Genomic DNA, 15,638 nt, shown 5'->3' with positions numbered 1-15,638 from the left:
TTGTGCAGGGTATGGTGTAATAATGTGCAGCTCTCGAGGGGCAGCTTTAGTTACATTTTGAGAAGCTGTGAAGAAAAAATCCGAAGGTACCGGTAAAATCTATGAAACTATAGCAGTGTCCTGGACAGCCAAGAAAGTGTAGAGCCACCACCAAGACTAAGCCAAGTAATATGGCAATAGTCACTTTGCTGACTTTGTTATCACGACAACATCCGTTTTCAACAGGAAATAAGATAACCACACCAACACTGCCCTCTTAAAATTAGATATTGAAACATCTTACTATGTATTCGATGCTGTAGACAAGATTGACATGTCGACACAGCAGAGGTCCCAGTTGTGACTGATAAGGTAAACCTGGCCAACTACCTGGACAGTGTGAAGATGTTGCTACCATTATTCACCACCTCTTAGATTAGATACTTTATCTTGTCGTCAAGTGGTTGTTCTTATCTTTACTCTTATCAGGCATTTAAACTAAGCGTCATATTAAATTACGCAGACTGAACTAAGGACTACACGTGTGGTGAAGCAGTATAAGCGTCCAGGGTTGTTATTGTTTACAGATGACGTCACCAATGTTTTGATCAAAGTCGCCAGCGCCGAGGTTCACTTTAGTTTTTTTTTTAATTATTAATTTTGCGGACATATTTTTTGTTTTACCATACTTAAGAGTCTGCATAATAGTAATCAAATGTGATTTAAAGGAATTAATGTGCATGTAATACATTAGTTGCCTTTTACTTTTATCCTCTTCGCCACTATTCAGTCATCTTATCAAGGGCGGATCACGGGGTAGGGGGGATCCTGGGGTCCAGACCCCCTTTTCACCAGAAAATACCAATAATTTTTCTTTAATGTAGCATTGTATTGTACTCAGACATTTTTGTATAGTAACAATTATTTACTATCGACTTCAGAATATCCCCTAATATCAAGTGCGCATGGCCTTAAAATGGCCTCAAAATGCCCAAAATATTGGTCACATTTAAAAAAAAAAATCTGGGGGCATACAGCGCCAGCCCCCCAACCCCCCCGGTTGGGTGGGCTGGCTGCGCCCACCATGTTCCCCCACCCACAACTTCTTGGACCCCCTCTTTTAATTTTCCTGGATCTGCCCCTGAATCTTACCGGGAGATTGAAAGAATCAGAGTTGCCAACTTAGCGACTTTGTAGCTAGATCTAGAGCTTTTTGTTTTTTTCTAGCGACATTTTAGAGCGATTTGCGACTTGTCGCAAATCTAGAGATATCCACAGAAATCTAGCGACTTTCTGGATACTTTTGGACTGTCCATGAAAACTCGGTTTTCCTAATTTCGAGCCATAATATATAGCAACGGGGTTACAGGGACAATGCATTTGAACGGGTTGAACTCATAAAACAACTTCGTCAACGCTTACCTGACAACATTCGTGTGCTGCAGTCTATTTCTTTTCTGAGTGCCGATGAATGCTTGAAGCCTATTAAATCAGATATACTTGGTTTGGCACACTTATTTACAGAAGATTCCAGCACCCTTACCAAGATTGATTTCCAGTGGAAAAAACTGCATCACACAATCTGGACAGAAACATCTAACACCCTAAAATTGTGGTCAGAAGTGGCAAATTACAGAGATGCGACAGGTGAAAACCCTTACCATGATCTGGCTGAAATTGCACTCGCTGCCTTATCTCTTCCGCATTCAAACGCAGATGTAGAGCGCACATTTAGTAATATGAACTTTGTGAAATCAAAATTGCGCAACAAAATGAAACTATCGACATTAAAGGCAATTCTTACAATAAAGTATGGGTTAAAAAGACAGAACACCTGTTGTGCAAGTTATGAACTTCCTAGTGATATTTTAAGAAAGATAGGGACTGTGGAGGCATACAGTTACAAGAGAACCTGAACCAAGCACTTCACATGCTTCCAGCTCTACAGTTGTTCACACTGCCGACGACTACGAAGAGGACTGGGATGCAATTACTATTGAATAATAGGTAAGTGTGCACATTAAACTTTAAAAAAAATATTTTTATTTTTACATAATGCATTTTATTTATACTCCGTCCATTATAGTCGGCATTATGAAAATATAATTTGCATCAAATTACTGAAGGGGGGGAATAATAGCTAGCGACTTTCCATGGAAGATTTAGCGACATTTAGCTACTTTTAGGTACCAGCCTAGCGACATTTGAAAATCCGAGTTGGCAACCCTGGAAAGAATCTGAAAACAATATTCAGTGACCTGCCCGAAACGCTGACAGGTGCTTTTGAAAGATTTCTTCTTTGTATTTTACTGTTTACTGATTACCGAACCTTACGGCACTTGCCACATTAATTTTAATGGTGTACTGTTTAAGGAATACAGAAGCACCACCTTATGAACGCGAATTTCAAATGTTAGTATAGAATTTTTTTATCTTTTCTTAATTATGTCTACAGGCCGCCAAACTCGTGTGTCAACACTGACACCAGTTTTTCAACAGTGCAGACACACGTGGCCCGGTGGCCGCCGGAACTTTTCCAGCGTCATCAGTTATATAAGTCAGATGATGAAGTATCTTTTTTCTTCGGGAAAAGTAAATCACTCTTCATAAGATAGTTCTGTTATTTTTACTCACAAAGAATATTTTGTGTTATTTACAAATGCAGTAAAAGCCATAACTAATTATCAACTGTAATTTCCTATTGAATATTATGATTCAGAAATTTTGGAACTGGATAGTCTTATTTCAATAAGTGATCAGTAAGAACGGTCCCTTACGAAAAATGTACAGAGAAGTTTTACGCCTCTGAAGGTCATCACAAGGAAAAACATCGTAAATATTTATATTACCTAACCTAACCCCTATTGCTCATATATCCGACCAACCTACAGTATATTTGAAACTATCCAGTGTGTTCGAGTTAACGGTAATGTTCGGTAACTTGTTCCACTCATCCACGAATCTATTTTTAAACCAGCGCTGACATATTTCGCGCCTAAATCTAAATTTGTCTTCTTTAAAACCATTGTTTCGAGTTCTCTCTTTGGGAGTTTTTTTTTTTTGGGAGATTAGCCCACCCAGGCACAGGTCACTGACCCATATCAGGGCATGGGGGGCGAAAATATAATAATAATAATAGTAATAATAATAATAATAGTAATAATAATAATAATAATAATAATAATAATAATAATAATAATAATAATAATAATATATATTATTATTATTATTATTATTATTATTATTATTATTATTATTATTATTATTATTACAACAATTAATAGCAAATTAATACAAACACAAATAAAATAATACAAAAAAATAATAACCATAAATAAATACAAAAACGAAAAAATAAATCAAGAGTGAGAAACGATACATATTATGTATGTTGTGTTGTCCAAGTAAGAGAAACAATTGAGACCCTGCAATTGTGTGTAAATGAGGCAGAAAGTCAGAGAAGCAACCTGGTACTTGGTCACAATTTTCATGATGCCATATGGCAGCAGAGTCTACCGTTAGAGAATACATTATGCTTCCAATATCTTCCCAGGCGGTAGTACCTCCCTGATTGGTAGCTGCCTACTACCTACTACCTTTGCTATATCACCTTTATTTAACCGATTTCCATTTATACACTTCGATCATATCGGCCCTCGCTCTACGTCTCTCGAGGGAGGGCAAATTCAGATGCTTTAATCTATCTCTACACTCAAGGTTCCTAATGCCCGGGATTAATCTTGCCATCCTCCTCTGTATGCTTTCTAGGGATTCGATATACATTCTGTAGTGGCGTGACAAAACTGAACAGCGTAATCCAAGGGAGGTCTCACAAGCTCAAGATAGAGTTTTAGGATAACCTCGCTATTCTTGAAACTAACACTCCTTTGTATGAACCCAAATACTTCGTTAGTGTTGTTTCGAGCAAATACACATTGTTGTCTTGGTTTAAGATTCCTGCTGATCATTACCCCTAAATCTTTCTCACAGTGAGATTTCTCTATATCAACGTTGTTCATCTGATATCTGGTTTCTCTGGGCTATTATATATGACCTGACCCATGACGTCACCAACATTATATTGTCAGAGCTTGTGGCCTGACGCAGGTTGACCCTGGCCACACTATCAAGGCTCACACACATATAGTTAAAAGCAAAATACTTAACTTTTGCTACTGAAAACAATTTAACTATAAGTGAGGCTGAGTATATCCTTAAACTACTTCAAAATAGGGGTGTCAGGCCAGGTCCCAAGGGGGGGGGTGAGCTGGGGTATCATTGAGGATAAACAGTGCAATATTTACTGTCTATTGTTAAGCCAGATATTCCCCTACACGGAACAGTAGGTGTGTGTGGTAGTGGAGGGGGAGATGGGCTACGCCTGGCCGGAATGGGCGGAAACTGATTATATTGTCACCAAACAAATTATTATCATTTCTTTATGATAGTTGTATGTGTATGTTTGTATAGGTAGGTATGTTTCCTCGTGCATTTGTTGTGGTACCTGATAGTTCAAGTATTTTTCTAGTTGATATTTATATTTGTATGTGCGCAAGATAAATGTATTAGTCGGTAATGATAAATACCTCCATCTTTGTTTATTTGCTGTGATGTCAACTTACTTTGGTCAAGTTGGTGACACTTGATACACGGAAGCTGTTGCCTCAGCCGAATTCGTCGGTACATCTAACCCACCACTCTCTTATACAAACACAAGGCAAATTAATAGATATAACATGTCAATAGTTTCCCCAAAAGAATATTTCCATCAGACCATCAAGATTCCTTTCGTTGACCATTTGCTCTCTTTTTCTCGCCAGCTTAACGTGCTCATCTGGGGCTCCATCTCTCTTATTCCACCTTTTTCACTGATGAATGACTCAGGATGGAGGAAAATGGCTCAGAAGCACAAAGAATCAATGGTCAGTAATCTTCCATCACTAGAGTGTCTTGAAACAGAACTGGAAAGTTGGCAGTAGAAATGGAATGCTTGGGAGTCTAACTTTCCTAACTCCCCGACAGCTACACTCAGACAAAGCTCTAAGTCAGTGCAATCTCACCAGTCACTTCCTGTGAATGTGAGCGTTCCTTCAGTCGACTGAGGAATCTCAAAAGCTACCTGCGCTCTACAGGTACAGTGAAACAAGATAGATTATAATTGGTCTCGCATTGTTGAGTATTTATACGAATATAAACAGACATAAATAGTGATCAGTAGAGGATCCGGTTTTATAGGGGGGGGCGGGGGGATTTGGGTGAATGGAAATAAAGTCACAAGAAAAAAGACAACAGAAATTTAACAGAAAAAATTACATCTTTAATTAGGAAAAAATTACATTTTATTTAAATACAATACCATTAACAATTAACAAAACCAAAAGCAGTTTAAGGCGGTTTTAATGACAATACAGTACTGTACACGACATCCACAGGTTAACGATAAAATACACAGTATTATGGTATTATAGGTATATAAAAAATCATATCTTATTAAATGCTTCAAACACCATACAGTAACGAAACAAAGTTTGTCGTCATACTACCCAGACAATGACCACTGGATCTTTTCTGGTATTTTCACCACAACTTGGTTGTGTTGCGTGCATGTTGTCGCTAATTGCCTTTCTAATGGTATCATAATTTTCACACACAGATGAACTGTCAAAGGTACTGTACCTGCTTACTGCACCTCAGTAGCGAGGTGAGGGAGGGATCCTTGAGTAGCTGAGTGATGGTCAAAGTCAACCTCAGGTGAACTGATTGTGAGGTTAGAAACAGTCTCTGACTTAACTGATCGTTGTGGGAACGTTAAGAATAAAATATTTATTAAAAAATGATACATTTCAGTTACTGGTTAAGCATTTATTAGATATAACAGCGTACTCAATAACCAGCCCTAAGAAACACCAACCTCCGCAGAAAACAGTCACAACGCCGCCAACCAACCGAGGCAAAAATCTGACCATCAACTAAAGCACTAGACTATACTGTAGGTGAGGTAGGGGCTAGGGGATGGTTAGAAGGCTACTACAACAGAGAGAGAGAGAGACAGAGAGAGAGTATGTGTGTGTGTAATAATAATAATTAACGGTTTATTGAAGGAGCATGGCAGGCGGAAGGCTGAAAATATACAGTTACATAATTGGGGAATGGGTCTCTTGATTTATAAATATTATACTAGTAACATAAGTGATACAAATATGATATATAATAACTAGGTGGGGAGAAGCTCAAACTACAGGGCATTTCAACATAGTGACAGTGCAAAAAGTAAGATTGACTGGGAGTGAATACACTAATTGATTACAAGTTATTGATAATTTTTACAATGGTTGGGACTGGGCTGTTCTTATAGAGATCAGTTCGTGCTCGTTTGGGCTGGATGCGGTTGTGGTGTCGAACAGCAATTCTCGGACGAGGAATCTCGGGTGGTAGTAGGAGCCGGTGTCGAGGATGGTGCAGAAGCTTCTCACCAAATTTGCAGATGAGGTCGTGGTGTGTTGAGCTCTTCTTGATATATGGAGTAGGAAGGGGAGAGAATAATCGCATGTGTGTGTATGTGTGTGTTGTGTGATGGCAGTGGTTTGATGAAAATGACCCGGCAATCAATGTAATCATCAATGATAAACGTGCTGCTTTAACTGACTGGCAGAACAACCCTCAGTCTCAAACCAAGCTGATACCTTCCGCAAGAAGAAAGTGGCAGCCGAGCGGGAACTTCACAATCTAAGGAACGACTGGCTTAAAAATAAAGCATGTGAAGCACAAAAATTTGCAGAACAGCACAAGATGTGCGAATTTTTCACTTCCACCAAAACATTTTATGGGTCAATCACTCGTGGCCTAGCCCCCCTCCACTCATCCGACTGTAACTCCATAATTAAAGACAACGAAGGCCTCCTTCAGCACTGGAAAGAGCACTACCATTCACTACTCAACCGAAACACTGATGTGGATGTCATGACTACCCAGCAGGTCCCTCAGCATCCAAAGCTGACCCATCTCAACTATCCTCCATCCCTGGAAGAGGTAGCTACTGCCATCAAACAGATGAAAAATAACAACGCCTCAGGGCCTGATGGACTCCCAGCCGAGGTGTATAAAGCAGGGGAATCTCTGCTTCCCAGCCGTCTCCACTCTCTCCTGGAGAACACATGAGAAAAGGAGGAAGTCCTCCAAGCTCATAAAGATGCCTCCATCGGCAATATTTATAAGAACAAGGAAGAACCGGTCAGGCTGTGGCAACTACTGCGGGATCTCCCTGCTGTTCCTAGCTGGCAAAATTACTGCCCGAGTCCTCCTAAACAGATTTCTTCCTGTGGCGGAAAACTTCCTCCCAGAATCTTAATGTAGCTTTAGACCATTACATGGCACCCACTGACATGATCTTTGCTGCCCGCCAGATACAGGAAAAGTGCAGAGAACAGTGTCGTAACCTGTACATAGCTTTCATTAACGACTCGTCAACAGGGAAGCCCTCTGGTGGATCCTCAGCCGTTTTGGCTACCCCCCAAAATTTATCACAATTGTGAGGCAACTCCACGATGGCATTAACAGCAGTGTCCTGCACAATAGTACCCATTCTGGGTTCTTCCCCATCCAAACGAAGGGTTAAACAAGGGTGTGTACTGGCACCAACTCTCTTTTCCATTTACTTGGCTGCCTTCTTTACTCGTGCCAGTGCCAATTTAGACGGCGGGGTGGACATCGAGTACCGGGTGAAGGGGGGTCTTATCAACATAAAACGACTCCAGGCAAGAACAAAGGTGTCGGCAGCTTCCAGTATGCAGACGACCTCACCCTTGTTGCTCACACTGAATGTAACCGACAGGAGATCCTGAACACCTGCGCAGATGCGTATGCACACTTCGGCCTTCAGGTGACTGTACGTAAGACTCAGATTCTCTTTCAACTTGCCCCTGGTTCAGACACACTGCCACCATCCATCCACCTTAACGGCACTACCCTCTCCAATGTTACCCACATTCGGTATCTCGGCTCCCCTTACATGCATCATAGTGGTTTATCATTGAAGGGTTCGGTATCGGATCAGGTGGTATTCTAAGCATTTTGGCTTCCAATCGTGTCTTCAGCTGAAGAGGGCTGAAATTATCTGCAAAGCTACGTACTTATGTCGAGGATGGTCCTCCACCCTGCTACATGTGGAGGTGGGACATTAGATGCATGGGAGGCACCTCGAGGCAGTTAATTCCAGCATGGTCTGCGTTTCATCCTCGAGTTCGTTGAAGACGAGAATAAATGCTGGTATTCTCGCTGACGCTAACTGTAGAAGCACCGAGGCTACCATTATCCACAAACAACTACGCTGGACTGGCTATGTTACCCGCATGGACGACAGTAGATCATAAAAGCAGCGACTTTACAGTCACCTAAGGAATAGTTACGCAGCTACCAAACAGGAGGCATTTAGCGCCTGGGAAGATATTGAAGCATAATGTATTGTCTATCGGTAGACCCTGCTGCCATATGGCATCACAAAATTGTGACAAGTCCCAGGTTGCTGATTCATTTTTCTGCCTCATTTAAACAACTGCAGGGTCTCAATTGTTTCTACTATTGACAACACAACAAACACATATATTATTTATCACTCTTGGATCTTTTTTTTTCATTTTTGTATGCCTTATTATTATTATTATTAATATACATACATATTATTATTATTATTATTATTATTGTTGTTATATCATTATTTTATTATTATTATTTGTTAATTTTATTGAAAATTTGATTTCTTAATTATTATTATTATTATTATTACATTTCGCCCCTAGGCCCCCGAAGTGGGCCAGTAACCTGTATCCAGGTGGGCTAATCCCAGAAAAAAAGACGCTGGTGGGCAACTGGAAAAGATATTAGGATAGTTTTAAGTCAAACCTGAGGGTGCCAAATCGACCCCTCTACCTGGGAGTCGATCACTCCACACCGTAACGCTTTGGAGGAGCACCATACTATAGGTTGCGTCATTACTTTCGAGTTACTCCCTGACTGCATACCGAGGTAGCTAACGCTGGAAAAGACGCTCCTGCTCCCTTCCCACACAAGATGCAAGCTTCCCCACAAGTGCAGCATCTAGAACAACTTGCCGGTCCCGTATCGGTCTCTTTAGTCACCTGAAACTCACCAATGAAGGTGACATCCCTAATAACTCATATCATTCTATCATCGCTGGATGATCACATACGCGATTCCGGGAGTGACAGCAAAGTAGTAGGTAGGAGTTAAGTTATCACATATATCACCTTCCTTAAAGCTTCCCGTCACGATATCTCCTGGTTACGATATCTCCTGGTTAGGTGTATGCTGCTTTTATTAATTTATACTACCTTATCTTTTGGTTTTCTTCCCGACATCTTGCTACTTAACACGGCCTTTCTTTTGGTTTATTTACTGTTAAAGAAAGGAGGATTATGACAGAACTTTATGAATATTGTACATAGTGATCAGTAATTCTACTCTTAGTTCTGTCCTCGTGGGATTTGTAGCGCTATTTCATCCATCAAAAGCTGAGGGAACTCGGAGTTAATTATTATTATATACGTGATTGGAGAGTTAAGGGTAGTTAATTTATTTGATTTATTGTTTAAGAAATAAGACATTTAACATTTCATTATAATATTTTGATATACTGTGGAGGCCGACACTATATATTATGTTCTGCTGGGTGAGAAACAACGATTAACACTGTTAACATAAATCCCCAGGACAAAAGCCCCCAGTACAAAAAAAGCCCCTTAGCAAGCCCTCCAGGACAAAAAAAGCCCTCCAGAAAAAAGCCCCAGGACAAAGCCTCCAGTACAAAGCCCCTAGGCATAAAAAGCTCTCAGGTCAAAAAGCCCTCCAGGAAAAGCCCCAGGACAAGCCTCCAGGACAAAAGCCCCTGGACAAAAAGGCCGAGGACTGAAGCCACTGTGGCGGAGGATATAAAATCAACAGAGTGAGTCATCCTTCCTAGACTTAGGGGAGTGTAGATCCTGGTCCGGCTCTGGGTGTACGTGTGCGAGGGGATGCTGCTGAGAGAGTAAGAGAAATTGCTAACTATCTCTTTCTACAAATTTTTACTAACTTTTACTTTCATCCAATGAATCTTCTGGGATGAACACCTACGAGACCTTGAAAATATTTACTTCCCACGATGCGTTACGTATGATCTCACTACCAGTGTGAAATATAACCATCACGTTGTATATTTATCATAATTATTATTTAATGAACGAGTCATAAGCGGATAATTTCACCACACAAGGTTCTCTATATACAAGCGGTGTGCATAGTGTCCATCACACGTGTTTATGTTATAACGTTAAATGTAAACAGTACAGGTGAAACCCAAACATGTGCCTCGTCCTCCAGACACACATATTCAACAAATAGCCGAGACATTGTGATGGTCGTTGGCAACACTTGTAGATCATCTCCGCAGGTGTGCTCAGTAAACAACCCATAAAGCACCTGGATATAACGATGACTAAAACGTTTGTTAAAATATTCACCGTTGTGTATGAAACGTATAACAGTATCGGGATCTTATACACTTTTAATATGACTCATCAATTAATAAGAACTATAAAATACCTTAGTTTTATATCACTATAATAAATTTAAAGATGGTTACTTTCTATGGACAAGAGAGGTGGAAACACAGAGATCTCTGATAACGAAAATTTTGTGTCTGGACATCGTGTTATTAGGCTTGATGCACAGAGCTATGACAAGCTCAGGCTATGGAGAGAGAGAGAGAGAGAGAGAGAGAGAGAGAGAGAGAGAGAGAGAGAGAGAGAGAGAGGGTTATTCGACACTGTACAGTACTTGGAATGTACCACACACAACAGGTGTTGATGAAAGGTACTACGTGACAGACAGACCAATTATGACATTTGAAAGTAAATAGTGCCTTCCATACGTTCTTACCACCCATCCCATTCACCATTCTGCCATCCACCCCCCCACATTTCTACTACCACCCCATCCCCAACACATCCTACCACCCTCTCCATCCCCCACCCCACACATTCTACCCCCATCCTACATCTACACTTCCATCCCCTACACATCACACCCTCCCCATCCCCATCTCATTCCTTATCCCCACAAATCCTCACCCCCATCCCCCACACATCCTGCCACCTCCTTCCATCCCACAATCCTACCACCCCCAACCCCACACATCCTACACCCCCATCCCCACATTTCCTGCCACCCTCCCATCCCCACACATCCTACCACCCCCATCCACACATCCTACCACCCCATCCCCCACACCCCACCAGTACTATTTCAAGCCTTCCCGCCCTTGTTGTCAAAATAACTCTTCTTTATGACCGAGTACCACAAGGTGTGTCTCAGGTAATCAACTCACACAGGTATTGAAAACAAATCTCAGTTTAACCCTTGTGTTTGGTAGAGGAGTTAAGGTGAGTAATATTGGTGTAATAAATAAAGTGATATGTTATTCAGGATATTAATTAAACTACGTTATATTGGTGATGGCTGTCTCATTGTATGTATGTATGTATGTATGTATGTATGTATGTATGTATGTATGTACTGTATGTATGTATGTATGTATGTGTGTAAATATTTGAGACAGGTAAATGGAAACGAAAAGTCATACAACACAAAAACAACAATAATAATAATAAATAAAAATAAAGAAAGAATCAAAGAGAGAATCAGAGGATAGAAGACACAGAGAGAAAAGGAAAACTGATAAATAAGACACAAAAGGATAAAGAAAATATACCAGGATTACAATGAGGGGAGATGACAGAGAGGATGAGTGGAGATGACAGAGAGGTGATGAGTGGAGATGGCAGAGAGGTGATGAGTGGAGATGGTGAGAGGTGATGAGTGAGATGACAGAGAGGTGATGTGGAGATGGGGAGGTGATGAGTGGAGATGGTAGAGAGGTGATGAGGAGATGACAGAGAGGTGATGAGTGGAGAGACGAGAGGTGATGAGTGGAGATGAGAGAGGTGATGAGAGGGATGGAGAGGTGATGAGGAGATGGAAGAGAGGATGAGGAGATGACAGAGGGTGATGAGTGGAGATGACGAGAGGTGATGAGTGGAGATGACTGAGAGGTGATGAGTGGAGATGACAGAGAGGGTGGAGGAGATGTTAGAGAGGTGATGAGGGAGATGGCAGAGAGGTGATGAGTGGAGATGACAGAGAGGTGATGAGTGGAGATGACAGAGGTGATGAGTGGAGACGACAGAGGTGATGAGGGAGATGACGGAGGGTGTGAGTGGAGATGACAGGAGGTGGTGTGGAGATGACAGAGAGGTGATGAGTGGAGATGACAGAGGGGTGATGAGTGGTGGGGGTGGGGAGATGACAGAGTGGTGATGAGTGGAGATGACAGAGGGTGGTGAGTGGAGATGGTAGAGAGGTGATGAGTGAGATGACAGAGAGGTGATGAGGGAGATGACAGAGAGGGGTGATGAGGAGATACAGGAGGTGTGGAGATGACAGAGAGGTGGATGAGTGGAGATGACAGAGAGGTGGGAGTGGGGATGGTAGAGAGGTGATGAGTGGAGATGACAGAGAGGTGATGAGTGGAGATGACAGAGAGGTGATGAGTGGGAGATGACAGAGAGGTGATGGAGGAGACGACAGAGAGGTGATGAGGGAGAGATGACAGAGAGGTGATGAGTGGAGATGATAGAGAGGTGGTGAGTGGAGATGGTAGAGAGGTGATGAGTGGAGATGACAGAGAGGTGATGAGGTGACAGAGGTGATGAGGGAGATGACAGAGAGGTGATGAGGAGATGACAGAGAGGTGGTGAGTGGAGATGGTAGAGAGGTGTGAGGAGATGACAGAGAGGTGATGAGTGGAGATGACAGGGAGGTGATGAGTGGAGATGATAGAGAGGTGAGGGAGACAGAGAGGTGGGGAGATGAGAGGTATGAGGGAGAGGAGAGAGGGATGGAGGGAGAGGTGACAGAGAGGTGTGGGGAGATGGTAGAGAGGTGTGATGGAGATGGTAGAGATAAGAGGGGAGGTGAGAGGTATGAGTGGAGATGACAGAGAGGGATGAGGAGATGACAGAGAGGTGATGAGTGAGATGGTAGAGAGATGAGTGGAGATGACAGAGAGGTGATGAGGAGATGACAGGAGAGGTGATGAGTGGAGATGGTAGAGGTGATGATGGAGATGACAGAGGTGATGAGTGGAGATGACAGAGAGGATGAGGAGATGGTAGAGAGGTGATGAGTGGAGATGACAGAGAGGTGATGAGTGGAGATGGTAGAGAGGTGATGAGGAGATGACAGGAGAGGTGATGAGGGAGATAGAGGTGATGAGTGGAGATGATGAGAGGTGATGAGTGGGGATGGTAGAGAGGTGAGAGGGAGATGACAGAGAGGTGATGAGTGGAGACATGGGTAGTGATATGGAGATGTTAGAGAGGGATGTAGGAGGGTGGCGGGGCATTGCTGTAGGGCATACACCAAATTACTGTAACTAGAATAATCCTGTGTCCATCTCCATCTCTCTATCTCTATTAACTTCTGGCTTTTTACCTCTTTTATCGATTTCCTTTTTTCCTCTTCTATCATTTACGTTCTCTCCTCATCTGCTGATTTTCCTCTTCACTATTGGGGCATGAAAAGAAAATTCATTGATAAAAGTCATTCTGATGGGCAAATATACTAGTAATTTTGTTGGGCAAGTGATAAATGACTTGTTCTGATGGGCAAGGAGTAATGACGTCCTATAACTGGTGGGAAGGTAAGAACATTATGTTGATGGACAGAATTATTATTATTATTATCATTATTAGTTGTCGCCGTCGTTATTTTTTATTATCAAGTACAAAAACAAACAAACCACCACCAGGAATACAGGAAGGGCACACACACACACACACACACACACACACACACACACACACACCACTTCATCCTTGACCACCGACGGGTCAAGACGGGTCAAGACGCACCTGGCGCTGCTCTAGCAGCAGCCACGTCAACTATTATGTTGGCCCATACCAACTCCTTCCCCTGAATCCTCCTCCCCACAGGAATATCAACAAGTTCTCGCCAGAAGTTACTATTTCATTTGGGAAAGGAATGGAACCAGTGTTGAATAGTGGTGAACAGTGCTTAAGTCAGTGAAAAACAACTCGACAGTCACAGTTGAGTCTTACCCAAGCTAACCTTCACACAGTGAGGTCCCAGGTACCCAGTGATAATTCCCCTGAGACTCCACGATGGGGAGGCCTGAGACCACACCTCACTCACTTGAGTGAGTGAGGTCCTGTGACAACAGGCCACGTGGAGTCCCCATGATGCTACGACACCACGAAGTGGTGTCATAGGGAATTACTACACCATGTGATGCCCCTCATAACACCATCTGCGAGGGAATTACTACACCACATCAGGCCCCTCATACACCATCTGTGAGGGATTTACTACACCACATCAGGCCCCTCATAACACCATCTGTGAGGGAATTACTACACCATGTGATGCCCCTCATAACACCATCCGAGAGGGATTTACTACATCATCAGGCCCCTCATACACCATCTGTGAGGGAATTACTACACCACGTCAAGCCCCTCAACACCACCTGTGAGAACATAAGAACATAAGAAAATAAGGAGTCTGCAATAAGCCGGTTGGCCTGTGCATGGCAGCTCCTGTCGAGGGTTACTACCACCCTCTATCATCCATGAATCCATCTAGCCTCCTTTTGAAACCTTCCAGAGTTCCCGCACTTACTACAAAGTTGCTAAGCTTGTTCCACTCATCCACCACCCTATTTGTGAACCAGTTTCTTCCTATCTTCCTCCTAAACCTAAACTTATCCAACTTGAATCCGTTGCTCCGAGTCCTATCCTGCTCGGATATTATAAGAACTTTATCCATATCCCCTTTATTGATTCCTTTCACCCACTTAAATACTTCCATCATATCTCCCCGCACTCTTCGTCTTTCTAGGGAATGCAAGTTAAATTTCTTTAGCCTATCCTGATATGGAAGGTTTCTAAGTCCCGGAATCATTTTTGTCATTCTTCGCTGCACCGACTCTAGTGAATTTATATCCATTCTATAATAGGGGCACCAGAACTGAACCGCATAATCGAGGTGTGAGGGAACTACTACTCCACGTGATGCCCCTCATAACACCATCTGTGAGGGAGTTACTACACTACGTGTCTGCTGTTCAACATCTCAGCTCACATGATCTACGTAACCTCCGCTGTAAACATTAATCTGTATGTTCACTATATGTTCCTTCATCTTTCTCTAATGAAGGCTTTTCTTAAACCACCAATGTATGTAATAAGTCATTTATGTCCAATGTATATTTTCAGCCTTCGGGCTGCAGAACTTTTTCAATAAACCGTTTATTATTATTATTATTATTATTATTATTATTATTATTATTATTACACACACACACACACACACACACACTACATCCTTGACCACAGAAGGGTCAAGACGTACCTAGCGCTCCTCTCGGAGCAGCCAGGTCAACTGTTAAGTTGGCCCATACCAACTCCCTCCCCTGAACCCTCCCCCCCCACCGGAATATCAACAAGTTCTCGCCAGAAGTTACAATTTCATTTAGGAAAGGAATGGAACCAGTGTTAAACAGAGGTGAACAGTGGTGAACAGTGCAT

The 15,638-nt window shown here is 42.2% G+C and overlaps 1 protein-coding gene across 3 annotated transcripts in view; it reads right to left on the bottom strand.

Annotated features, from left to right (window-relative positions):
• Window positions 1-15,638, bottom strand: part of LOC121853105 (vacuolar protein sorting-associated protein 13C-like) — a gene marked incomplete at its 3' end in the record, with an annotated part of 65,016 nt that overhangs the window by 28,775 nt on the left and 20,603 nt on the right. Inside the window, 1 exon segment of one of the 3 annotated variants that reach the window (XM_042347043.1) lies at window positions 284-550. 3 annotated transcript variants of the gene reach the window in all.

Source organism: Homarus americanus, unplaced genomic scaffold (genome assembly GCF_018991925.1).
Source record: "Homarus americanus isolate GMGI-L3 unplaced genomic scaffold, GMGI_Hamer_2.0 scaffold31983, whole genome shotgun sequence".
Taxonomy (NCBI): Eukaryota; Metazoa; Arthropoda; class Malacostraca; order Decapoda; family Nephropidae; genus Homarus; species Homarus americanus.
The sequence above is the reverse complement of the archived record's forward strand: the minus strand, read 5'-3'. Positions and strand labels throughout refer to the sequence as shown.